Source organism: Camelus dromedarius, chromosome 20, assembly GCF_036321535.1.
Source record: "Camelus dromedarius isolate mCamDro1 chromosome 20, mCamDro1.pat, whole genome shotgun sequence".
NCBI classification, from domain to species: Eukaryota; Metazoa; Chordata; class Mammalia; order Artiodactyla; family Camelidae; genus Camelus; species Camelus dromedarius.
The window spans coordinates 28,772,643-28,800,120 of NC_087455.1; the positions used below are offsets into that span (position 1 = coordinate 28,772,643).

At 40.8% G+C, this 27,478-nt stretch overlaps 1 pseudogene; it reads right to left on the minus strand.

Moving 5' to 3' along the window:
* Nucleotides 1–21,036: 21,036 nt before the first annotated feature.
* Nucleotides 21,037–27,350, minus strand: LOC116148878 (small ribosomal subunit protein eS12-like; annotated as a pseudogene).
* Nucleotides 27,351–27,478: the final 128 nt, after the last annotated feature.

Here is a 27,478-nt window from a genome sequence, read left to right on the forward strand (position 1 = left end):
GCCTACTTACCTGGCAAGAACAGAACAGAGGATTCTACCAGTGACATATTTATCAGCTTGATTGGAGAAATAATTTCCTTTTATAGAACTGATTTTTATAAATAGCTTTTTTCTTTATTACATGGTTAATACATGTTCATCAGTGATAAATGAGGAAATACAAATAGCAAAAACAAAAAATAAATTAAAATATTCATAATCTAAATACTTGGGGAAAACCACTGTTACATTTTGGTGTACATTCTCTAAATCCAAGGTCAGTGAACTTTTCCTGGTAAGGACTGGATAGTAAATATTATAGGCATTGTAGGCCAAGATGTATGATTGATATTGTATAGGCACTTAAACAGCAAGAGAGAATACAGCTACAAAATTCTTACTGACATAATTTTAAATATAATAATAATAATAATAATAATAAATGAGGACTTTTTTTTTTTAATATAGGTCTACTAATGGTAAGAATAGAATTCTTTTTTAGGAGAGAGAGGCTAACATTTGGCTTAATTGGAGTTCAAAGTTGGTGTTCCCACTGGAGGACATCTAAATGTATTGCAAATGTTTGTCTGTTACCACAGATCTGTAGTGTAATTTTATGTATTTCATCTTTGAAAATGTCTTTTCACACAGCTAGGTGCTGCTGAATACTGATATCGATCTTCAAGCATACAATTTTAATTGAACATATTCATTGTTTGGAAGGCATTTTTAGAATTCTATTAGTTCCTCCTTATTTGCCTTTGAGTATGTCATTATAATGTGGATTAATCACTTCCAACTGAAGATTATGTGGAAGCTCCTCAATTACAGTTAAATGGATTTTAAAATATGGAAATTCCCTTTAAACTTGCATAGAGGTTCAAAAAATGCTGCTGGGACTATAGTTTGAGCTGAATATATAAATTTATCCACAGAAAATGTGTGTGGGAACAGAGAGCTCACTTTCTCATTTTAATTTTTGAAGGCATAGAAAGTATATAAAGAAGCATGACATTACTTGCGGTTCAAGCAATTTTATTTATCATCAAAATGACTTCACTGCAGTACATAAGTTTTGCACATAAATACTGTTTTGTCTTTTAATTTTAGATTGAACTCACTAAGAAGCCTTATCAAGTCTGCAACAGAAGTTAATTTTCTTCTAAAGCCATTCAGTGTCCAATAATAATTGCTTACTAAATAAATAAATAAGCAAATAAATAATAAAGGGAAGTTTTTCTCATTTAGAAAAATTTCAATCTCAGGCCCAAGTCCAAAAATTGTGGTAGAGGTTTATCACTGCTAAGCCACAGAATTGTGTAGTAGTGAAAGCCAAGATATTTAGCTGCTACTTATGACAAAAATTCACAGAACTGACAACCATTAAGTCCAAAGCAACAAGTGACAGTACTGGTTCAATAATACATGATGGATCAAGTATTTTCTACCAGGTACCTGCTGCTGCATAATACAGTGAAGAACCACAGGTTTTTAATACCCTACATTTTCACAAGCTTTCTAAATTTTTCTAATACTTTCTTTTTCTGCTCCACACATTTTTTTTTTTTTTTTTACCACCATCAGGTGTGACACATCTTAGCAGATTCCACTTCAGGTTGTATTGAATTAGTTTTCTCAACTTCTTGGAAAATATTCTCACCTCTAATTGTTCCATGCAGACTATTCATAGAGGCTAACTCTTCAGCCACTTCACACTTGGCATTGACTTCTCAAGTAAATGACAATTGTGCAGTATCAGTAACATCTATCAATTCCTCAAGGGCATAAGAAAACCATTCAAAATCATTTGCTTTTTTTTTAATTGACTATTGATGCTGCTTCCAAAGTCCTCGACTCTTCAAGAAATTGAAGAAAATCTAATAGTCTTAGACACATTTATCTTCCCTGGGCCTAGTTCTTTAAACATGATTTAATTTACTCATTGATAAATGGCTTTCCTTGCTTGGCTAATAATTGGCCACTTAAACATGAGCCACTTTGGTCACAGCCTCACTTTCATTTTCTATTTTTGTGAAGAAATTCTGCTGTCATGAGATATGCCAATTTAAGTTTTCTAATTTTTCTGATTGTTGCTTTCCTGTGAGTTGGGACTATTGTGATGAATACTTAATCTAGTATTATTGATATATATTGTATTCATTTAGCATAGCAATAGTGTCATTGCATGCTTTGCCATCAGATTCAGTAACAAAATAATCCACAGTCCACTGTGCCTTAAAAATGTGGCATTCAGAACCAACTTCTCTTTTTTTGTTTTGACATGAGGGATATACATATATATATACACATTATATACATATAAAATAATAAAATACCTATAAAGCCACCACATAGTAATATGGTTAACACTCAAAATACTGTCAAGTTATAACTGTGCCACTCCAATTTGCAATGCAATTCTGATGCTAACTACCTGGAGTTAGGTCAAGTCCCACAGTTAAGGGCACAGTTTTCCACAAGACTCCTCTCTCTTCAGACACCAGTCTTAAGCTCCAGTTTCCAGGCCATCCATACTTCTGACTGACTATCTATAGATTTGGGGATTCCCACCAGACCCTCAGGGTTCAATAATTCACTAGAACAACTCACAGAACTCAGAAAAGTGCAATACTTATGATTACAGTTTTATTATTGTTAAAAACAAGACAACAGGCCCAAAATGGAATCACATATGCTAAGCCCATGTACCAAACTGAGACTTAATTACAGTTTTGGTTCTTTTCCAGAAATAGAATTTTAAACCAGTCAATCAGGAGTCACCTAATCAGTACTAGTTAGGTAATCTGCCTGATAGACCCCTGTCTTCCCCTAAAGGAAAGTAACCTTGCCACAAATAATCCACTTTTTGCTATGATAACTTTCTTGCTCCTGCTCCCTTCTACCTATAAAAGTCTTCCATTCTGTACAGCTCCTTGTAGCTCCTTGCTATCTGCTAGATGGGATGCTGCCCTGTTCATGAATTGTTGAATATAGCCAATAAGATCTTTAAAATTTACTCGAGGGGCTTTTGCTCTTTAACATTATAAAGGATACAAATCAGGACTAGACAAGTGAAGAGATGCATAGGGAAACGTTTAGAGGGTTCCATATGTGAAGCTTTCCATGACTTCAGGATGTGTCAGTCTCCCAGCACATTGAAGTGTATCACCAATCGGGGAAGCTTACCCAACGTTCATGGCTAGAATTTTTACTGGAGTTTCATTATGTAGATATGATTGATTGAATCAATGACCAAGTGAATGGTCATTATCCTCTACCCACCCCAGAGGTCAGGTTGATATGGCTCAAATGGTTCTAATCATGTGGTTGGTCTTTCTGGCATGGTCTTTCTGTTCCCTTCTGCATCATCTTATCAGCATCAATTATCCAGGGACCTACCAAAAATAAAAAAGACAATCCTATCACTTGGAAAATTCCAAGAATTTAGATGGTACCTCTCAGAAACCAGGAACAAAAGCCAGTCAAATTCTTTATTATAAAACAGCCACTGAGTAGCAGTGCAGACCAATTAGGGTGCCACATACAGTCTCTGTTGCAGCTATTCAACTTTGCCTTTTAGCATGAGAGCAGCCACTGCTGATACATAAACAAATGAGTGTGTTTCAATAAAACTTTATTTATAAACACTGAAATTTGAATTTCATGTGATTCTTGTGTGTCATAAAATATTCTTTGTTTTGCAACCAATTTAAAAAATGTAAAAATCATTCTTAGCTTGCAAGCGATAAAAATGGGAAGCAAACCAGATTTGGTCATAGTCTGTAGTTTGCTGACTCCTTGCTCATCTGGATTAAGGATTGGCAAACTGCAGCCCATGGGCCAAATCATGCACACTGCCTATTTTCGTAAATAAAGTTTTATTGGAACACAGCCATGTTCATTCATTTTTGTATTGCCTAAATCTGCTTTGGTGCTGCAACAACACAGTTAAGTAGTTGCAACAGAGACCATTTGGCCTGCAAAGCCTAAAATATTAACAATTTGACCCTTTATAGAAAGTTTGCTGATACCTGCTAGATCAGGGAAGAGGGGAAGTCTAGGCACTGTGGGTAGCACAAAGGTTTTATTATTTCATCTAATCCTGTTATGAACACAATTAGTTAGGAGATATTATTATCACTTTACAAAGGGTATCTAAAGCTTAGGTAAAGGAACTTGTCCAAGGTCACACAGCTTGTAAGTGGTTCAAGTGCAGATTTATTGGCCCAAGCCTGTGCTTATATATTGTTTTATATTTTTGTATTTTATTCTACAAACTGATTTTATTTTTAAAAATCTTCTTTTTCCCCATTTAATCTGTCTTGAACATTTTAAAGATGATGCTTTTTAAAAACTTTATTGAGGAATAACTGATGAATATAACTCTATTGAAAGTGTACCTACCACATGATGATTTGATATACATTGTAGAATGATGACCAAGATCAAGATAATTAACATATCTATCACCTCACATAGTTAACATAGGTGATTTTTTGTGTGTGGTGAGAATGCTTAAGATCTACTCTCAGCAACTTTCAAGTATACAATATCATACTGTTAACTATAGTCACCTTAAAGATGATTCTTGAAAAAAATGCTCTAGCTTTACTTAGATGTGTTAAGTCAGGGCTTGTCTGCTAAGGCTCAGGCAAGTAGTCTCTGCAGGACGGAGAGTTTATTATTTTTGCAGCACCTAGAAGATGAAGAAAAAAAAAAGGAAAGAAAGAAAGCAAATTTACTCTTCCATGCTTTGAAACTAAAATGGAAGACTACAAACTCAGTCCATACAATGATTCATAATGATACTGGTGTTTGGAAAGATTTTAAGTATTTTTTACAGGGAGAGGAATCATACTCATTTCTGTCGGGTTAGGGTAAATGGTTAATTGACAATGACTCAACTATAGCCCTGGTTAAGAAGATAAGAATTAAAAAAAAAAGATAAGAACTAGAGGTTAAAAAGAAACTAAAATAGACTGTACATTCTATTTATGTAATCCTATTGAAATTGGCATCATTCTAAAACATACAGACAAAGATTAAAAGATATGACCACATAAAAATGTTTAGCTTCATTCTATCAAAACATCAAAGCCACCTGTAAAAAATAATAAACCTACTGAAATGTTTGGGAAACAAACCAACAGTTGATATGCTTATGATATAAAACACTTCACAAACCAAGCAGAAAAAGATGACTCTCCCCTGACAAGCAAAGGCAATTCTACAAAAGAAAACTAAATATATGAAGAGTATTCGACCTCACAAAAGAAACAGAAAATGATGCAATAACGAAATACTCTCCTACTCCCTAACGCCATGACTAACACAGATTGAAAAGAGTGGTGTATTATTTTTCTGTGACTGCTGTAACAAATTATCACAAACACAGTGTACTCGGTGGGCTGAAATCAAGGTGCCAGCAGGGCCACACTCACTCTGGAGGCTCTGGGGGAGAATTCACTCCGTGCCTCTTCCAGCTTTTGGTGGCCGTTGTCATTCCTTTGTTTGTGGCCACATGACCTCCAATCTCTGCTCTGTGTCAAATCTCCCTCTGCCTTTCTCTTATAAGGACACTTAGGATTGCATGTAGGGCCCATTTGGCTAATCCAGGATAATCTCCCCATCTCAAGATCCTTAACGTAAACACCTCTGCAAAGACCTTTCTTCTATATAAGGTAACACTTGGAAGTTTCAGGGACTTGGACCAGATATTGTTGAGAGACATTACTCAGCCCCCTTCAAGTGGTAATGCCTGGTATCTACATGGGTACTCTAGAGAAAAAGGTGCCTTTTTACATCGCCATTGGGTATGAAGTTGTTAACATCATTCTTTATGGCACATTAACCTCAGTTTGCTTCTCCAGATCCACTGTCTACTCTTCTCCATCCTTCTGTGTGGCTCACCTGCATGGACTGACCTCTGGCTCCTGGCTGGGTCCTGCTAGTGAGAGGCATGGGAAGGAGCTGGGAGGATGGGGAAAGGGTGAGGATACAGTTTCTCTGACCCTGCTGCTGGGTTTGTTGCATCTCTGCACCAACAGGCATACTTCCTATCAGGTGATCCGCTCCAAACACCACCCTCTGCGGGTTCTAGTAACATCTCCCTCCCTGCCCCCTGCAGTCTATCGGTGGTGGTATCCCCCAGCTCTGCACCATCCCTGGCTGGTTTCACACATTTGTACATTGTCCTTTAATTAGACATCCCTCAATTACCCAGTTTTAGCATGCCACCTGTGTCCTGTCAGGCCTTGACTGGTGCCCGGCACTATGTGTCAAATCAGAGATCTATTTATAAGAAAGTTCATTAGCATCATTATTTATAATAACAAAAACTCAAAACAGTCCAAATAACCAAATTGGAGACTGATTAAGCAAATTATGATGCCTCAGCATAGAATATAAAAATTAGCAATCATGTTGTAGAAGAAAATAACTAAAATAGTAAAATGGTCATAGTATATTCCTAACTAAAAATCTCACAAAATTTTATATATAATATCCCATTTTTGTAAAAACATTTTAATGGGAAAGATGAAAATCATATGTAATAGTACATTTTAATAAAATCTATATCAATCTTGTATATCCTACATATAAAATGTGTGTTTTGTTGTATAGCTGACACATATGTATATATTATGCAATCATGTATCATATTTATATAATATATACTGTTTATTACATAGATTTATTATATATGATGTCACTTTTGTAAAGAATTATTTACATGTCTACTTGTACATATTTTGTGTCATATATATGTTACGTATATATGAGACAAAACACACAACACACATATTACAGAGAGCATGTATGAATATGGATGTATGAATGTATATCTCTCTTCCAACAGTCGGCTGAGATCATTCAGTCCTTTGGGCTTGAGAGAGAAGTGGTTGTGTCCTCTAGCCTGTGTTTGTGGGAAGTACAATGTACAACGTCCTGCTCAAAATTTATCCAGATTCCCAGGGGCTCACTGCTGCCTCTGGCCTCTCACTCTCAGCCCACTAAGTCTTCTTTTCCCCCTTTCCCTCTTCGCTGCCTCAGCTCGGACGTGGGATTCAGCCACTTCCCTGAATTTCCCCAAAACTAGGCAAATGTGTGTGAAACTTTTTCTCAACGTTGGCTGACTTTCCTATTGCCAGCGTCTCAGGCGCCCCCGCCCCCTAGGCTCTGACTGCAGAGGAGGGTCTGGGCCACGGGCGAGGGGGGGGAGTGGCCGTGGGCGTGGCCCGTGCAACAGGCCCGTTGGGCGTAGGGCGGCACCAGGGCAGGCCCGCCCCCACTCCAGGCGCTCCTTGCTTCAGTTTCCCCCACCCCCTCTTTACCGCGTGCTCTCGAGCCCAAGTTTACCTAGACTCCCCGGTGACTCTGACAGAGGTCAGTCTGGGACAGAAGAGACCAACGAGGGGACTCTCTGAACCGTGAGTCCCTCCCACCTGCCGGCCTCTAAGGGGGAGGACGCAGTGAATGGAGCTGGCACGGCCTCCCTCGCTTCCCGAGGAGGCTGGGGCGAAGTCCGCTTTGCTGCTTACCCGCTGTGTGGTTTGGGGAGCGGGTCTCCAAGTGCCTCAGTTTCCTAATCTACAAAATGGGGGTGGGACTAACATTTAAGACGGTTGCTGAGAATTAAATGAGTTGGATGCAGATGAATATCTTTGGACTTGGTAGTAGGCAGAAGTTTCTTAGCGTTAATATTTTGAAGTGCTTACAATGTTTGGCACAAAGTAAATACTATTAAATGTTAACTATTTTTTCTTCGTAAGTATGCATTATGCCCTCACCCCTTCCATGAATATGCAGGAGCAGCTATCGTCCGTTTGTTCTGAATTACATATTTATATCTATGACTATATCTAAAATACCAGAGGAAATATTTTAATGTATTAAAGGTGGGATTGTGGTGTTTATTTTTTTCTTTTTATTTTCTTTGTGCCTTTTCAAGTTTTCCAAGTTTTGTACATTGAGCATTTATTATTTTTGCAACTATGGAAAATGCAGTTGTTTTTGGTTTTGTTTTTCCTAAAAGGCAAGAGAAGCCTCTTGGAATGATAATGGTGTAGGTTAGGAGAAATCTTTCCCCTGTATGTAAGTGAATTAAACCCTCAAGACCAGGCACGGCTACCTGGCTCCTTTGGAAATGAGTGGACCTTAAAAATTAATGATTTTCCGCTGTTTGCATTTAAGAAGAAATGTCTAATTATTTCCTGCTCTTCAGACCTGCCATTTCAGCATCTTAAAAAGAAACCAAAGAGAAATTAAAGTTCGCGAACTGTGTCCTTCCTACAGGCCAAATTGTTCTGAAAATTTCCCCTTCGATTCCTAGATTTTAAGAGGCTTACCCTGCTTTCTTGTCCCTAATTGCTCTATTAATTTAATCTGCTCAAAGCCTCCCAAGAGTCTAATCCTGTCTTCACGACTGGTTCTGGCTGGTCTGGTCTCTTCCACAGAGTTGTGCTGAGCTGTTTTGCATGTTACCCTGAGTTCTGTTTTGCTGGCTTTCTCCTTCCGAGAGGGTTTTCCTGACCTAATTAAATGGGCTCTGGTATTTGGGAGAAGTAGCACATTAAGGGAAATGATGTGGGCTCCTTTTCCTTTCCTCCAGTGGAGACCTGGCACTACACACTTGTCCTCATTTTCCTGTTTTGGTTCCTCATCATTTGTCTTACAGGCACTCAGCAGCTTCGTGTTTCTCTAGCGTAAATCAGTGCTTTGCATAAAAACCGACCGTAAGCGGGTTCGTTCACTTTCATTTCCTCATCTGTGACGTGGAGATGAAAACATATATATTAGTTTCCTAGGGCTGCTGTTAACAAATGACCACAAACTTGGTGGCCGAAAACAATAGGAATGTATTCTCTTCATAATTCTAGAAACCAGAAGCACAGACTTGAGGTGTCAGCAAGGCGGTGCTCCCTCCAAGGGCCCCAGGGGAGAATCCTTCCAGCTCTGGCCTTCCTGGGTCTGTGGTAGCTGCCATCTCTGTCTCCTTCTTCACGTGGCCTTCTTCCCTGTGTCTCTCCTCTGTGTGTCAAACCTCTTTCTCCTCTCTCTTATGAGGACGCCCATTATTGATTTTAGGGCCTTCTTGAAAGTTAAAATGATCTCATCCCAAGATTCTTAATTGTATCTGCAAAGACCCTGTTTTCAAAGAAGCTCACAGTTCACAGGTATCTGGGATTCTGATTTGGACATATCTTTTTTGGGGGGGACACTATTCAACCACTACAACAGAGTAACCTTGTTGAGGTGGTGTGTGAGGATTAAAAGGTCATATTAATAATATGATAATGTATGTAGCGCAGCTGCCCAGAGCCTGGTGCGCGCACTGCAGGGGCTTGGCCAGCCCTCTTGGCCGTCATTACTACCGCCACGTGAGCCACCTTACAGATGAGCAGACTGACACTTCAGGGGCTGAAAGGGGCTGGGGATTAAACGCAGGTTTTGTGACTCCACAGCCTGCGCTTGGCCACCGGGCATCAAATGTCTTTTGACTCCTCTGCTGTGACCCAGCACCTTCCCCCCAAGCCTAACCCCGCCCCCCACCACACTTTGCACTCTGGCTGTGTTTGATGGGAAGAGTTAGCAGTGGAGGAAGAGAAGAGAGAAGGTTCCCTGGGTTTCCACACTCTGGAGTGTCCTGTGACAGGGCAGCTGGCTTGTCCCAGGGTGAGTGGTCTGAGAGGAAGAAGTCACGGTGCCTACTGTGCGCCCACCTGGGAAGTCTCGTCCCTTCATTCGTGGGAAGTGAGTCACCAAGTTCAGCTCTCACTAACGGGGAGGAGCGCTCGGTGCCAGCCTTTGAAAGGAGCAGTCTCGGAGAGTCTGAGGGTGTCCTTAGTAACGACTTCACTTCTCCATGGGGGGCAGATGCCTTTGTTTAAGCCCTTAATCCCACTGTTGAAACCAAGTCCTCAGCTCTGCAGAGGGAGGCCTGGCGCTGAGTTTAGGGGCTGGGGCTAAAGAGAGTGAATTTATTCTATGTAAACAAATGGGAGGAATTTGAACTTTCTGTCAAAAGAAGGGACGAAGGAAAGAAGGGAAGTGAGAGAGGAGAGGGAGCGTGAGCCTGACGTGTGGGGCTCCTGGCAGACTTGTGGGAACAGGTCTCCCTGAGGTGATGTCTGAAGTCGTGTGGCTGGAGTGTTGGAGTTAGACCCCCTCCGTTTTTCCAGGGACACACACACACACACACACACACACACACACACGTGTGAGGGGCTTGTGGAATGAGGCAGTGTCAGGTCTGGTTGATAGTCTAAGCAGGGACCCCGCGTGAGGGCAGCAGGCGGACCTGTGAATTTACCCTGTTACAGAAGCAGATGCTGGAGACCATGAGGCCCCTGTGAATTCTCAGAAATCTTGGAAAAGGCAGTGAATTTCCCTGAGCTTGGGAAGGGAGGCAATCTTAAGAAATAGAGCCCAGCTGGTGGTCCCTGCCATGGAGCTGGTGCTAAGCACAAGTGCCTCACATGGGAGGGGTAGAGCCTGCCCTCGTTTCCAAAAGCAGCCTTCAGGCGAGGGGCCGATACTGCCATAGAGGGATGGGTATTAGGTCTTTGGGGTTAATTTTGCTGTTGATTGTCTGTCATTGGAAAGTTAAAAAACAAAATTCAATAGGTCTTGGAAAGCCCAGGGCCTCCTCTAAGATTTCTACAAGTTCCTGGGGGACCTGAGTCCTGAATTACCTCTTGTTCTGACCTTCTGCTTCCATGAACTACAGTTCAGTTTAGGGCTCATCTCGCTGTTTCGTATAATCCAGACCCCAGACCTGGGACTCAGCCATTTCCTTATTTCCCATAGATTCATGCTGACACGTCTTTGTGTGTATTGCAGACTTTATTTCTATTAAAAATTCAGGAAAATGGATCTATAGCATAGAAAATTGGGCAAGTTAAAAGTAAATGTTAGCCATCCTTGATGGCCTTCTTGGTCAAGTTCTTAAAGACACTCCTCAGCCATTTCTGCTGCTTTGTGCCAGGTTATGTAACCTCTCCTTCTTCTTTTCTTTTCTCTTTGTTTCCTTTGTCTCAGGAGAAACAAAACAACACAAAGCCCACCACACTCTCTCCCTCTCGCTTCCCGTTTTCCAGGACTCCGTGATATATATTCAAGGACCACACCAGAGTTTTGCAATTACCACCCCTGCAGAAGGGCTCTTCTTAAATTCTAGGACAAATCAACCCCGTCCCTAGTTTTTGTCTGGCTGTTAGTGGGGGAATGTGGTAATCCGTTCGTTTTCTAGTTATCCTGACTCCCAGCTTCCCCATCTATAAGATGAGATATGATAGCACTTGCTTCATACAAGTGATGTGAGAACAAGTAAGTTAATGCGTAAAGTCTTACTAGCACAGTGCTTGGCACTTAATCCACAGACAAATGTTACCTAGTCTTACTTGTTCCCTCTCTTCCTGCCCATCAAGGTTCAGACTTTTAGATCCAAGTTGAGGGCCAGTGCCCGCATGGAAATTCTGGGCTCCCCCAGCCAGAGCTGATCACTCCTTCCAGTCACTCCCTCCTGACATCCTTGTGGCACTGGGTTTACACTTCCCTTCAGACAAGGAGGATTATGACAAGCCCCTGCATGAGTTTACCAGGGAGGGAAAGATAGAGGTGGGCATATAGAAAAGCAATGCTTCGAGGCAGCTAGGGATGGTGTGGAGGAAGGATGCGCAAAGAGGTCACTTAGCCAGCTTCATGGTCTTAACTGAAATCATCAATGTGAGCTCGTTGCGTGTTGTCAGCCAGGCATCCCGTCATACACTTCTTCAGTTCTTCATCAGTTGTAGATTTTACTGAGTGCCAATTTCGGGCTTGCCACTGTCTTGTTGCATTGATGATTGACGCGTGTGTGGATCAGTCAGGGTTCTATCAGGGAAGCAAAATCACTATGAGTTACGAGATAAGGAGTTTATTACAGGAAATGGATTTTATACAGTTTTGGGAGGAGCTGGGGAAGTAAAGGTCTGGAAAGGAAGAATCAGAGGAAATCACTAATCAGCCCCGGCTCACAGGGAAATCTGGAGCCCAGGCGCCGTCTAGCTGCTGGAGCAGGATGGGGAGAGGGGCTGGAGATGAAGTCTAGGGAGGGTTGTTGGGTCTTCATGACGAAGCCTCTGTGTTTACAGCACAGCATCCGCTGTCAGGCCTGGCGGTGCTGTCATGGGAGCTGGGTGCAGGGTCAGGGACCAGTGAGGGCATGCTGGAACCCGCTGGTGTGTTCAGTCTGTCTCTAGCGGCATCTCACCATCGACAGCCTTTAGACCATAATGGTGCCTGCTTCGTTTCTGCTTCCTAAATCTCTCACAACTTCACTTTTGGCTAACTCAACCCAGAATCATATAGGGAAGGAATTCTAGGAAACAATTCCCAGTAGCACAGTCCAGGCCAACATTTATTGTGAACCTCAGTTTTCATTGCAAATTGGAAAAATGACTGATCACTAATATCTACTTCTTGGAACAGAAAATGAAAAATATTAAGAGAGAAAAGTCACAGGAGCTGGGTAAATGGCAAGGTCAAATTTTTAGAACAGATAGCCCATAGTCAGATTCACACACATACATGTATGATAGAGATGGTTCTGCAGAACAAGGGGGAAGGAAGTCTTCTCAAATAAATGATGCTGGGCCAACTGGATGTCCGAATGGAATACACATTAATCTTGCCCCCCCACTTCACAGCATACATAAACATCAACACAAAGCGTATAATAGAGCTAAATGTGAAAGATAAAACAATAATCTTCTAAAAGATAAAATGGGAGAGTCTCTCCAAGACTTTGAAGTCAGGTAAGATGTCTTAAATAGACCATAAAAAGCACTAATCTATTTGAAGAAAATACAGAACAATTATAAAGTACAATTGTTGATGGAGTGTAGTCGTCCCTCAGTATCCATGGGGTATTGGTTCCAGGAACCCCGTGGATACCAAAATCTGTGTATACAGAGGGCCGACTGTATAAATTAGTTCAGCCACTTTGGAAGACTGTTTGCTGGTATTTACTGAAGTTGAATATATTGAGACCCTATATACCAGCAATTTCACTTCTAGATATGTACCAAATCAATACAAATGTATAGATAGGTATTCCGAAAGACTTATATAAGAATGTTTATAGTTGCTTTATTCATAGTCAAAATGAGGAAGCAAGCTAAATGTCCCTCAACAGTTGAGCAGTTAAACCGTCTGGGACATGCACACTATGGAATTCTGTACAGCAATGAAAATGAACAAACTACTGCCACGTGCAACAAAGCAGATGAGTTTTACAAACAATTTTGAGCAAAAGAAGCCAGACACAAGTGAATATACAATGCATGACCCTATATAAAGCTCAAAATGGGCAAAACCAATCTATGATGCTAGGAGTCAGGGTTGTGGTTTCCTTCAGGTAGTGAAGATTAATGACTGAGGGGTTATGAGGGAGGCTTTGGATACGCTGGGAATATTTTGGTTTTTGATCTGGAAGGTAGTTACCATCTGTGATAATTCTTTGAGCTATACATGTATTTCATATGCTTTCTGTATATATATTTTCCTTCAATTTTTTTTTAAAAAAGCTTATTTTTAGAAAAGCTTTTAAAACGTCCTGTTTTATCCATCACCAGTTGTCACATCTGGTGGTCTTTTTCTTACTTCTCAACTTCTTTTATCCCTCCTACATTCTTTCCTACCCTCTGGCTCTAAAAATGCGTTCCTTTCATAATTCCTCTTGCACCTTGGACCCCTAACTTCGCTACTCAACACATATTTTGTGAGAATGCACACTATGCCAAGCACTGAGCCAGGCCTAGAGTTTGTGATGGTGAATAAGCCAGCGAGGTTTCTGACCTCATGGGATTCCAGCCTCCAGTGGAAAGAGGCTTCTAAACACATAATTGTGTCGTAACTGACTCTTCTTCCCACTTCCCAAAATTTAGGTCTTCCTCAAAGTTCTAGATTAAAGTCAGCTTCTCAAAATCCAATATTTGTGGCCATTAATGCCCCCATCACTCCCCATATCACTGCAGCATACGACCTCAGCATTGCCTCTGGCCAGGTCCTCCATCCAACATCTCTGACCAGGACAACCTCGTCCTGCCATTTCTGCCTCCAAAATGTACATTCCCACTCCCTCTTCTTTCCAGCTTTATGGCTTCCATCCAAGTTATTGCCTTCTTGTTTAGGGTTTATTTGCAGAAATTGAAGCCACTCAGGCTAGTTTGAGCAGAACTCAGGTTTCAGTGGCTAACAAGTTGTTGAAAAATCTGGAGAAGACATTTGAAACAGAGCTTCCAGGAGCAACACCCAACACTTGGAATCCTACTGTCTCTGCTGAAAATTGGAAAGTGAATTCTGTCACTGCAGAAGTCCTCCAATCAGGAAGCAAGTGACCCCAGCACCATGTTGCCTCTGTATCATCCATGTCAGCAAAGTGGGTCCCCTGTCTAGTTACAAAGAAGTGTGTGAGTTGTAGTTTCCAGCTTTCCAACCTTGAGTAGTACCAGTTAGAACGGATGTGAGCATGCCAGTCCTCAGTGTCCTCCCCTCCTAGCTAGTCTCCCAGCGACCCTACACTTCCCACAACTCCATTCTCTGTATTGCTTCTGGCTCTGATCACATCACTCCGCAGCTCAGGCCTCCAGTGACTCAGCCTCTCTGCTGTGAGCAGATCCCAGCTTGCTTTCCTGGTTTACATTCTGCTCCACTCCTACAGGTTTCCTCTGCTCCAGCCATTCCACATTCCCCAAATGCATTCTTCCCTTTCTCACCTCGTGTGTTTGTACATCTTCTATCCTTCCCAGCATCATTTCCCATTAACATGTGAACCAGCCTTCTAAGCCCATTCCAATGTCACTCCCTTTCTACCATCTCCTCTTCTCCCCTTAACCAAAGTGTCCTCTCACTCCAGCCTCACAGAGAGCTCCTCCTACTGTTTGACTTAGACATTACTTAGTCTGGACACAAAGAGATGTGGGCTGGAATCCTAGCTTTGCCGGGGCAAGTGAGGTCATCCCGAATGCCAAGCCTCAGTTTCCTGCTCTGTAAGTTGGAGATAATAATAGTACTGACTTCATAAGCCTGCTGGAAGGACTTGTTGAGATACGACTCTAAACTGCTAGTGCATGGCCTCTGCAGGTGACAGCTAGACTGTGGACTATTGTCTTGTGTATCTTTGCACCCCTTCACCCAGGTGCTCACACACTGGCTTAAGGAATGGACAAGGCAAACCAAGCAGCAGGACTGACCTTAGGCAATCTGAAGGCAAGCCAGTGTGGTACTCCTCCCTGGTCAGTGTCAAGCCCCTGGGCTGGGTCAATTTAGGGCACAAGTATGAGCAGATAAAGAGTTTCCACTTGTTTTATCAAGTCAGGGGAAATAAAAGCTGAGTCTAAACAAACAGGCTGGGGCACAACCCTATGGTGTAGGTCATGGCAAGTTAGCAGTGCCTCATGGATCGAAAACAATTTGAGAAAGATTCCCCTCAAAAAGGTTTTATTTGGAGCGCTCTCATCTCCATGCTTGGAGAAGTAGCTGCCTGCACACAGAAAGGTGGAAAGAGGTAGGAGGTCCCAGACCAGGTGCATTCCCATCTGAGCCCCAGTGGAAAAATATAAATAGTGTTCCTTTTACATTTTATATTCATGCAATCTCAGAGGCTGCTGGAGAAGTGAAAATTGCTGTACTGCACTTTGGAGACCCACTGGGCGTATTTATTAAATCCAAGATGCACATACCCTGTGGTCCAGCAGTTCTTCTTCTAGGTCTCCTCCCTAGAAGGACACTCGCACAGGAGATTTGTTCAAGGAGATGCATTGCTGCATTGTTTATAAGACCAAGAAATTAAAAACAACCTGAGAATCCATCAGTGATGAATAAATAAAATGTGGTGCATTTAAATATTAAAATACAAAATAGCAAAGTCAGGAACTAGATTTTGTATGTCAATCAGGATAGATTTCAAAGTATAATTTTAAGGGAAGAAAATAAGTTGCAGGCTGATGCATTCAGGATGATACTGTTTAAAATATAAAAGGAATACTATTTATTGTTCTGGGCCACATCTATGCACAAGCTTCAAACAATGCACTGAAGGGACACATGCTAAATTCATCATTATAGTTACTTTTCGAAAGAGGAATTTGGGAACCAAGTTTTATCTCTAATATTTTTTTCTCTTTTAATTAGAAAAAAAAAACCCCTCAACCTAAAGCGTTAAAGGAAGAATATTAACAACTGAATTTAGGATGATGATTGGGGTATAAGAACACTGTTCTATATTGCAGAGATTCTTTTTTTCTCAGAAAACAAAAATATGGCTTGTGAGTCTGATTTTGGATATACGTATCTGCTGTATTGTGCTTGGAGGGGAGGCATTGGTGAATAACCTTGACTGTGGTCCTTCAGGAATAGTCACTTGCAGGCAACAGAAATTAATCATTGCCGTGGCATGTGAATTTCAACAACCTGCTGAGGTTCTTAAACACCTAGGGACCTCTTTGACCCTCTGACACAAGCTGTGTCCTCTTGACTCTAGGGAGGAAAATGCACACACACACAATTTGGCATATAATTTCAGGGGCTTTGTAGCCTGGGATCAGAGTCTGCACAGCTTGTGGGTTATCCAGAGGCTGACTTTTGTTGACCTCCAGAACAGCTAAGTTAAAAATGCACGGCTGAGAGACCAGGGAGACTTGTTAAAACATAGAAATACAACGCTGTCTTTGCAGAAATGTGTGCATATGTGTGACTGTGTGTAAAAGCTGTTGAAACCCTAAAAAAACAAGCACTGCTTCTCAAGAGCTCTCAGTTTGCATCCTGAAGTGTAATGTCAATAAGTCAGGTCATTCTGGGAAACTTGAGACTGAGGAAGCCCAGCTCCTGCCAGTGCCAGCATCCCAGTCCTCGCATTCAGCCTCCCTCAGCCTGGAGCAGAAAATTTAGAGAAACCCACTTAGTCTTGCAGGACTGTGGTGTCAGATCCCTCCCCACCTACACCCCCAGGACCACAAGTTGTCTGGAGTGCTGCGTGGCCAGCCTCTGTCGCCTCTTCCTGGAAGACCATCTGGGTTTCCTGATGGGACAGAGCCTTTCCACGCAGGGCCCAAACAGCTCCCTTTTGCCCCCTGAGCTCAAGCCAGAACTAAGATTCCTTTTAAACTAAACATTTTCTAAAGCAATCATTTGGTATTTGACTTCTAGCAAAGAGAAAAAAAATAGAGGAAATGTAATTGAAAAATAATTCTGAAAAATTTTCAGTCCGCGCATCTTTTCCAGTGGGCAAAAAGGTCTGTTTAGTGGGGGGTGACGAGCTTCCCGTCAGCAGCATTCACATTGGCGGTGCTGTGGCCAAAACCCCAGAGGATGCATCAGACATTTAGAGGAAATGTAATCTCTTCCAAAGACCCAAAGTCAGATAGAGCCTTAAATATTTTATAGGAAAATATTTGCCCAAAAATGTGACTTGGCAATAAATTACAAGACAGTACTCTTTTTTTTTTCTTTTGTTTTATGAGGGGGAGGTGATTGGGTTTATTTATTAATTTATATTTGATGGAGGTACTGGGGATTGAACCCAGGACCTCATGCGTGCTCTACTGTTTGAGCTATACCCTCCCCCTGTAAGACGGTACTCAGTAAGGTTACTTGCTGACAGAAACAACTGAAATAATGATCCAGAACCCAAATTATCTTGGAGCCATTAAAAAAAAATCTATCAAAAAAAAAGATTTTTTTTTCTTTACTTTTGCCAAGATGAACTGTTTTTGAATTGGGTGAATAAAGCCCCATATGCTCAACCCTAAAATCCAAAGAAGTGAAGTGACCTGGGGGAGTTCACACAGAGCCCACACCCTGCCTACCTTCAATCAAGAAGAATTATCCTCCCCTGGGACCTCCTGCTGGGGGTTCTTGTTCAGAAGCCCATCTGGGAAATGTGCATGGCACTCTGGTGCCAGCTCTCTGGGGAAAGCGTTGATCCCCAGCAAACACACATCCGGAAGTTGTAGGGCCCAATGGCAGTTGTACACGGTGTGCCGCTGCCCCAGAGAGAATGTCTGAGTGCCACCACTGCACTTGGTGCCGGCTTTTTGCTTACGGGCTCCACTCTGCTATCTTGGATGCCATGGCAGATAGCAGTGGTTCTCAAACTTTAGCTTCAGAATCACCTGCAGGGCTTACTAAAACATAGACTCTTAGGCCCCATCCCCAGAGTTTCTGATTTAGTGGGTCTTGGGTGAGATCCCAGAATTGGCATTTCTGACGAGCTACCAGTGAAGCTGATGCTTCTGGTCCTAGAGCTGCACTTTGAGAACCACTGGTCTGTGCTTTTAATCTAAGGTGCCCCTACTTCCTCAGCTTGGGCCCAATCCCAGAATGTAGCCCTCAACGCCACCTTGCACAAACATCTTGGATGGGAGCGGGTGGTGCAGACATAGTTATCCAGACACAGGGTTCACAGTTGTGTATTAAACAGCCCTTTCATTTTATGTTCAGCAGAACATTCCAGTCCATTCTAATGGCCACTAAGGGGCCAGGGGCTCTGGAGATGCTCCTCTGCTCCTTGCCACATGCTTGCCTTTCTTGGGGTTCTGTCACTAAAGGGGGCCTCACAGTGACCCTCAGGCACCCAGGTGGCAGCTCCCTCTCTTTGGAAGAAGAGCCTTTCCCCCGGATATCCTATCTCTCCTTCCTCACACAGCCCCTCTTTTGGTCCTTTTCCTCTGCCGGGCTGTGCATTGTTCATTTCCATCTTGCTTTTAAGGCTTCAGCACCTGGGGAGCGGGAGGTGGAAAAGGGGAGAAGAGGCCTTCCATCTTACCTGCCCTCAAGATGTGATGTGTCGTGTGCAAGATAATCAGGGCTTTCATATTGCCTGATTACCAACGCCATGGCTGTGTCCTGTGGTATTAGGCTAAAAGAGTCTCCCTCTATTATCCTTGTCGGATCTGCATCCAATCCCAGGATACAGGACATGTTGGGGAAGTGGCAGTCTTGCTGTTGCATAATAATGGGTCAGTGTGATGCTCAGCTCCCTGGTAACAGTGCCTCAAAGGGTAGGTTCAGTCCCTAGAATCTCTACTCTCAGTAGCTGAGGTGATTTCCACAGGAATTTTGTTACCCTCAGATCACAGCTGGTAGGGCAGCAATTACCCTTACCTGTGACTGGGGGTGTCACCCATGTGGGACATATTAACCCTGACTATATACAATTACCTAGCAGTGGGTCCCTAGCCTGGCTGTCATCAGAATCACCTGGGAGACTTTCAAAAATGTATTCTAAAAAAGTACATACAACACAGAAAGCAAGCATGTACTTGTTTCCTTAATATATAAAGAGCTCTTACAAACCAATAAGAAAAATGTTGATAATCCAATGGAAAAGAAAGGACAAAAGGTGTGAATAGGCAGCTCGTACACATACAAAAATTCTGAATACTTATAAATATATAAAAATATAATCGGTATGACTCATAATTAAAGTCATGAACATTTAAACCATGAGGTACCATTTCTCACCTATCAGATTGGCAAAAATAAAAAACTTTAGCACTACACTTTATTGTGAATTATGTGGAGAAAAGACATTCTCATACATTGTTAGTGAGAGTATATGTTGCTGTAAGTTTTTGAATTGCAGTTTGTCAGTATCTACCAAAATGTTACAGGCATATACCTTTGACCCAGTGATTTCACTGCTGTGAGTTTAGCACAGTGATGTCTTAAGACATGTATGAAAAAGTATGTGCAGAAAGTTCATGGTAGCATTGCTTGTAATGGCAAAACTCAGAGACATCCTTAATGTTTATTAATAAACAACGGGTAAAAAACTTACATTGTGGCTGTCCACTGAAGCTCTCTGCCACATAGAAAAGGATAATGTCAATCTGTGTTCATGTAACAATCTCTAAGATGTGTTAAGTGAAAACAGCAAGGTGCAAGAATGTTGTAGTATACTGTTGTTTCCATAAAAATACAGGTGATATATACATATGTGCATACTCAGAAATACATATAGATGATTTCTGAAAGGATTTCTAAAAAGCTGGCAGTAGGTTGTCTTTGGGCAGGGACTGATAGACCCTCACTTTTAATATATATATTCCTTTTGCATTGTTTGAATTTATTTTTCCTATGAGTGTGTTCTGGTTCATTTAATTAAAAAAAAAAACATATTCTTGGGCTTCCTTTCTAGACCAACTGGATTTGCGTCTCCAAGGTTAGGAGGCAGAAATTGTACATTTTAGAAAAGAACTCTACTGCAAGACATGCCTGATTCTAGGTCTGGGATAGGGAAGACACAAGATGAGCCTGGGGCATCTTGGAGTGCCTAAAGTAACAACACAGGGGCATATCAAAAGCTCCCAATGGCCAAAGCTGAAAAATGTGGGCAATAAAATAAATAACATAATATTGGATTATAACCCAGAGTACAAATATCAACGCACCCATATGGATATACATAAATGATTAAGTAAATACATAAATGGAAAAGGAAACCCATCTGCCTTACAGAAGAATTCCAAATAATTTATGTAGATACCTGCCACTCCAGGAAGTGAAGCTTAATTTCCACCTCCCCCTTGACTGTGAGTTGTGCTTTGTGATTCTTTTCCAAAAAGTATAAAGAATATAGTATAGAGTGTAGCGTTGGGCTGGGGGAGAAATTGACAGTGAAGGAAACCAGCAAACACTACCTCTAGGCAGAATAATCCAGATTAGCATCAACAGTGGTAAATCTTGTTGACAGTATGTACCTTTGATAAGGTACAGTAAGAGTGGTACTTCACCTCTGTGGTCTTCTTCCCTATAACCCATAGCCCCAGTCTAACCATGAGGAAGACATCAGACAAACCCAAATTGAGGAACATTCTGCAAGGTACCTGGCCAGGACTCTTCAAAGCTCTCAAGGTCATGAGAAAAACAAAGAAACTCTAAAAAACTGACATAGACCGGGGGAGACTAAAGAGACATGATGATTAAATGTAATGTGGTGTCCTGGATAGGATCCTGGGACAGGAAGAGGAGCAACTAGTGAAATCCAGTAAGTATAGAGGTAATAATTAAAAACAAAACCAAAATTCTACATGGTTCTTATGTAACCAGCTTGGCTCCGGGCTGCCACTACACACTTCAGAGTCACTTCCGTAGAGTAGAAGTTCTCAAACTTTGGTGTGTAGTAGAATTACCCGGGGAATTTGTTAGCCCTGTAGAGCCCAGCAATTCTGATTAAGTAGGTCCATGGTGGGCTTGGGCGTATGCATTTTTTAAAAGCAAAAGCCAAGTTTTTTGTTCATTTTTTGCATTTGAAGTACTCTTTGATGACATCCTTGGGATTCTTTGCATAGTCCTTTACTAAAACCACACAGCTGCAACGAACCTTTCTACAGGCTTTTCCTTCTCTGTCAGTATTCCAGAGGCCTTCTCATTCCCCTAGTTTCTTATTGTCATGAACATCAATTAGATTGATTTGTTGTTCAGCACAAAGGGCCTCCACCAACTTGACAACTCATCACAGTTGGAGGCAGGCACTCAAAATGGGCTTGGCACTGAGACATTGGCAGCTTCACAAATTCCACGTGCTGGGTCATTGTGAGGAGAAGGCAGTCTTTGGTACCTCTTGTAAAGTAGTGTTAACATCTATTACACCTCCACAAGGATGCTATGGCAGTAGGTAATGGAGCCAAATCTTGAATGCCCCTGAACCCTGCCTCTGCCCAGCTCACTGATGGCAGGAAAAGAGGGGATATGCATTTTAATTATTTTTTATTTAAGTATAATTGATTTACAATATTGTATTAGTTTCAGGTGTACAGCAAAGTGATCCAGAGATATATATATATATGTTTTTTTTAGATTATTTTCCATTTTAGGTTATTATAAGATATTGAATATAGTTCCCTATGCTGTATAGTAAATCCCTGTTGCTTACCTATTTTATGATAGTAGTTTGTATCTGTTAATTCCCATAATCCTAATTTAATCCCTCTCTGCCCACTTCCCATTTAGTAACTATAAATTCGTTTTCTAAGTCAATGAGTCTGTTTCTGTTTTGTATATAGATTCATTTGTATTATTTTTTAGATTCTACATATAAGTGATATCATATTTGTCATTGTCTGACTTACTTCACTAGGTATGATAATCTCTAGGTCCATCCATGTTGCTACAAATGACAATATTTCATTCTTTTTCATGGCTGAGTAGTATCCCATTGTGTATGTATATATATGACATCTTCTTAAGTCAGTTGTCTGTTGATGGGCACTTGGGTTGTTTTCATGTCTTGGCTATTGTAAATAGTGCTGCTGTGAACATTGGGGCGCATATATCTTTTTGAATGAAAGTTTTTACTTTTTCCAGATATTTGCTTTAGGAGTGAGATTGCTGGATCATATGGTAGCTCTGTTTTTAGTTTTTCGAGGAACCTCCATGTTATTTTCCATAGTGGCTGCACCAGTTTATGCTCCATTTTCTCCACACCCTCTCCAGCATTTGTTATTTGCAGACTTTTTGATGATGGCTATTCTGACCATTGTGAGATACTGTGGTTTTTACTTTCTTTTCTCTAATAATTAGTGATGTTGGGCATTTTTTAATGTGCCTGTTGGCCATCTGTATATCTTCTTTGGAGAAATGTCTATACAGGTCTTCTGCACATTTTTTGATTGGGTTGTTTGTTTTTTTAATATTGAGTTGTATGAGCTGTTTGTATATTTTGTATATCAATCCCTTGTCAGTCACATCATTTACAAATATTTTCTCCCATTCCATAGATGTCTTTTCATTTTGTTGATGGTTTCCTTTGCTGTGCAAAAGCTTTTAAGTTTGATTAGGTCCCATTTATTCATTTTTGCTTTTTTGTTTTGTCTTGGGTGAGTGATCTAAGAAAATATTGCTGTGATTTATGTTCGAGAATGTTTCCCTATGTTTTCTTCTAGGAGTTTTATGGTGTCATATCTTATATTTAGGTCTTTAAACCATTTTGAGTTTACTTTTGTATATGGTGGGAGGGAGTGTTCTAATTCCACTGATTTACACACAACTGTCCAGTTTTCCCAGCACCACTTGCTGAAGAGACTGTCTTTTCTCCATTGTATACTCTTGCCTCCTTTGTCAAAGGTTAACTGACCATAGGTTTATGCATTTATTTCTGGTCTTGGGATTGCATTTTAAATAAGTGCTACAAGGGCTCCTGAAATGCCACCTTTTGGACATACTGCACTGGAAACCAAAATTTGATATTCTGTTCGTAATTACCATGTCTATTAGTAAGATGTGAGTTCAGTTGGAACAAAAATCTTCTGAAGATGGAAAGATCATGAGCTTCCATTTATTATGTAACATCTCCAGTCTATTTGAGGCCCTCAATGAGTTTCCTAATAGAATTCTTTCCACCATTTGACATGTGATAAGTGTGAAATGAACAAATACTGAAAATAAGGAATTAGTAAGAAACCTCTTGATACATCATCACTTCTGATCATCCTGACCTGGTATAACCAGAGGAGTTTATTTCCTCTGGCACTTAATTCACATTTAGGTCATATTCTTTTATTTTTCATTACAGGCACAATGTCAACCACGAATTTGTTTGCAGAACTAGAGCCTGATGGATATGTTGTACTTCTTGCAAAGGCATCCTGTGTCCTCTTTCTTTAGGCTCCCCCGCCCATAGTTCCATCTCCTTGGGACTCTCTTTCAAACCAATCCACAGCCCCCCATCCCTCCTCCCCTCACCAACACATTCCTAGTTAATTCCTACTCAAATCTTAGCTGAAAGATCATTTCCTCATCCAGCCTCCCACACTGGTAAGGACTCCTCCAATGTGCATCCAGAACACATAGTCATTCCAGCAGTACTGCCATTACCTAGAAAGAAAACAAGCCCAGAATTCCTTTCTTAGTGCTTCTTCTTTTTTTTAAATCTATTGCTTGTGTTTTCTCAAGCAAGTTCCAGTGCTGTCCAATAGAACTTTCCATGATTGTGAAAATGTTCTTTATTTGTGCTTGGGTTTTAATCCAAGAAATCTGTTGCTTGAGGCCTGTGCTTGGGCATGGAAAACTGCCTCCTGACACCAATTCATTCGTTGCTTCCTTTGTAACTTACATTTTTCTGTTAAGTTGTGTATTTCTTCCTATTTCCATCCATTTGGCTAAGAGAGCCAGGGAAAGTTAGAGGAAACTTTTACACAAGAGGTGATATTGGAGGAGGTTGAGAAGAGTGAAGAGGTTTTTCCCTGCAGAACAACAGAGACAGGTCGCGAAGGCAGATGGAATACCATGGACAAAGGTTCAGAAGCATGAACAGCAGGACAAAGCACAGGAGGTCTCCCAGTGAAAGCAGTGAATGTCTAAGGAAGACATAGAGGGAACCCAACATAAACATTCTATGTAAGATATGGGAAACATTGATTAGAATTTGATCTTGGAAAATGAAAAGAAGAATTATAAAAATAATCTATATTGTTACTTACATTTAACAAAAGTTAGGTAATAATTGTAAGTCTTCACTAATTTTTGGAACAAAAAAACAAGTGTTGATTTAGGGTTTGGGGATCTACTTTTTAAAAAGAGTGTTTAGTAACACATTTGACAGATACATTGAAGTCCTCCATTTTTTTCTGCTGCCCCTACCTTAATCTATGATTTTCAAATATTTCTCTTTTGAAGATCTTATTAATGTCTATTTTTTTTTTTCACTTTAATCGTTAACTGGTCTAACTCTGGAAGACCCTTAATTATTAGCGTTTGCTTGTGAGTCTAGCATTTCTTCAACATCATCTCCATCAGTTTCATGAAAGCCTGCATCAGGGTTATTCATATTATGATGATTTTTGTGTCCCAAACTAACCAGACACATTTGGATAATGATTATGTGCTTAAGAAGAACTGCCTACAGTTCAGCACGGCTGGAGTGCTGGGTATGAGGCAGGAAGCAATGGGAAAAGCCTGACATTTACCATCAGCAAGTAACTCTGACTTTCTGACCTGCAGTTTTCTCATTTACCTTGAAGAAGCTGTTGCAAGAGTTTAATAAGTCTGCACAAATGGAGACACCAAGCATTGTGCCAGGAACATGACCATCCCTCGGCAATACTCATTTTCTTCCTCCACAGTGCTTTGGCTATCCCCTAGTATGTTTGATTGATTGATTGATTGATCTGGGCACTGATCAGATTTCTGTCATCACTCTTGTCAGATAAGCACAAAACCCGATAGATAAACTTGTGTGCTGCAGATGGACAAAGCAAGGAAACATTTGTTGATTTCTAAGACAGAGGTTCCCAAGAAGCTAGTTCTCCACTGAATAGAGAGATAAAGCTGAACAGGAATGTGCAATATTACATATGCTGAAGATGATATCGCTGAGACTAAACAGAGCCCTGCATCTGCAAGACACGCAAGGTTTTTTTCATTCCAGGGCCAAGGGATTCTGGAATCCAGCCCTTCCTACTTGTCATTCATTCTAGAGAAATAAATGAATTAGGCAGTGAAACAGGAGAATCAGCATGCCTCATTGCAGTCTTAAAACTGAATTTATAAATAAAAATCAGAAGCCGAAGCACATCCTGGGCTCTTCTGAGAAATTATTGACAAATGTGGGACTCCATTGACAGCTCATCTGAAATGCAATTTTTCTGCCTATTGTTCTTAAAATAATTTTTAAATGCATATTTCAATGTATTTGTTTTTGGAATGTTTTATTTCCCTCAAGAACAAAAGGATTCTTTGAAAAGAATTATATGCAAAAATTAGCCTTGTGGCCTGCAACCATTTACAGTGGAAATTTATATGCAGTGGTAGTAGTCTCGAGTGTAATCTTTACCTTATCATACAATCCCCATTACTGTGGTGATAACCGTGGAGACTAAATCTCATGAGACAGATAAGGAGCAAGGCTCTGATTTTCTAATGAAAAACTGAAAATAATAATGAGATTTGTTATCAGATTAGAATCATAAAATCATGAACAGAGAAAGAAACAAATTTGAGATTTTAATCTTTGTGTCCCATATTCCAACTAGGTAATAATAGTATCTCAAGAGAAATTTATCATAATTCCTTTGAGATGATATTTGCAGCTGTTTTCCTGATATGGGTTAATTTCATGGAAGCAAATCCCAAGGATGAATGATCGTGTCTAAAGGGGAAGGATGCTGATAGGCTGTATCTTAATCATGCACATCTTCTTGGGAAATTTTTAACCAAGAATTGAGCATGTAAGCATTAAAGGAATATTTAAGGAAACTGTTGATTTAAGAAAATTTGGGAAGAGCATGACTAGATACAACAAGACATAGAGAGAAATCTAAGCTTCCCAACACCAATGTCAGAAAAGATCTACTTCTCCTCTGTTACTCACCATTTCAAACTTCCCCATAGAAGAATGTTGTTTTAGGTTAATTTTCTTAATATACAAATAAACTTGAATAAATCATTAAGAGAAAGCTCAACAACCCAACAGAGTACATAAATAGGCAGTTCATAGAGAAAGAAACATAAATGACTTTTAAATAAGAAAATTGCTTTAACTAGGCAATTATTAAGTCAAATTAAAAATAGAAAGTCATGTAAGAGATGCAATCTTAGTTTACAGCTTGGCTCAGCAACAAATAATAACCTACATGCTGAACCTAATATACCTGTAAGTAGTTTATTGAACAAGAGGGACTTGGAAGGTTCCAGCTGCAAAACTCCTGTCAGCTGAACTGCCAGACAATTTGTACCATGTTTCTAAGCACTTTTAGGCTATTAATGAATAGTCTGTTTTTTTTAAGTTATCCAAAGTCCAGTGTCATCTGATATCAGAACACCAAGCTCTTATCCAGTTTCCATCTCTCCTCTCCTGCCGCTTGGGTCTGACACAGGCCTGAAGTTTGCAGTGGGCAAAGAGGATGGGCAGGATTGCCAGATAAAATAAGGACGCCCAGTTCAGTGTGAGTTCCAGAAAGCAGTACAGGCTTTTAGTAAAATTACATCCCAAATATTGCATAGGAGGTACTTACACTAAAAAACGCATTCATTGTTTATCTAAAATTCTGGTCACCCTGTACTTTTGTTGGCTAAATCTGGCACTGTAGGTAGGAGGTCAGTGTCACTTTATTCCATCTCGCTCACTCTGCTGCCTCTGGCTCCTCTAGGGTCAGGCACAGGAAGGGTGGAATTAAGAGGAAGAAAAGATCTTGACCTGCAGAGTTGTCATCTGCCACAAGTGCCCTCTTTGTCTGTCATGTACCCAAGGTTGGTTCCTGGGAGAACTTCCATCATGAGGGATGTTTTTGCCATACTTTCCTTGACCTAGAAGATGTGTCCTTTGGCTGGCACTGACAGCTGTCCACTCGGCACCTGGCTCCTGCCTGGCCACTCTTTGTTGGAGTCATTTTTCATCCTTCTAGATGGTACTGTTGGGTTGGGAACTTTTGAAAGCTACCTGTTGGCAGCTCTCTTCAACAGATTCGAATCTAGCCCACAGCAAACCAGATCTTTGCCCAGCAATCCCTGGAAATGC